Here is a 1,032-nt window from a genome sequence, read left to right on the forward strand (position 1 = left end):
AAAAAATATGTCATGACTTTTCTGACAATTCAATATTTACCTATGGCATTAACTGTATTTGATGATTCAGTTATATCCACAATGTTGCATTTGTTTCAATTTATAATAAAAATTTTATGGAAATAAATATTTTGTAATATCAGTGCTGACAATATATTCTATGTCTCCCTTTTCAAAAATAATTCAACCTGCTCTCAAATCATCTCCCTTAATTGTACAAGGCACAGGTCCGACTCCCCACAACAAAGAACCATTCACTCCAAAATATCAATAGTGCTGAGGGTAAGAGCCTTGCTCTAGGGCAACCACTAAAAACAGGCTAAACAGATAAAAGAAGAGAGAAATAAAGTGCTTTATTAAACAAAAAGGAAATAAATGAAAGAAAAGAGAAAAGAAGAAAAGGAAAGAAAAGAAGGAAAAAGAAAGGAGGAAAAGAGAAAAGAAAGTAAATAAAATAATAAATACATCGATTCTCGAATGTGGAAGTCAGCTCAGGAGGCGCCTCTGGGAAGCCTCATCTGAGGCAAAGGGATGGAAAAACCAAAGGTGGGAAGACAAACCAGTGAGAGGCTATATCTGTGACCTCAAAAAAGTCTTGGCGGTGCAACCCTGTGGCCCTGTCGGTGCTATTAAGTGACCCGTGGCTGGCATATGTATACTGTCAGTGGTGCCCCCGCTCACTTCTTCAGCCTGTGCTTGCCCTAAAGTAATGCCCAGTAGAGAAAGGGAAGCCTCTGGGATTTGGGAGCTCAGTTTCAGATAAGTCTAATGAAAATTTTCTCAACCTCAAGGAACATGCACAGGGGAAAAGGAAATGGCAACGTGGTCCTGGGAGCCAAGGGACACACATTAAAGGCTTTCCAGGATGCGCCTGCGAGTGTCAGTCAAAAGGAGAGGCCTGCTGCTGAGACCTGCTCAGAGAATCCTGCCGTGATGTGATCAGCTTGTCAATTCTTGACAGTGGAAGGAAGGAAGGAAGGAAGGAAGGAAGGAAGGAAGGAAGGAAGGAAGGAAGGAAGGAAGGAAGGAAGG

Source organism: Hipposideros armiger, unplaced genomic scaffold (genome assembly GCF_001890085.2).
Source record: "Hipposideros armiger isolate ML-2016 unplaced genomic scaffold, ASM189008v1 scaffold_1, whole genome shotgun sequence".
NCBI lineage: Eukaryota > Metazoa > Chordata > Mammalia > Chiroptera > Hipposideridae > Hipposideros > Hipposideros armiger.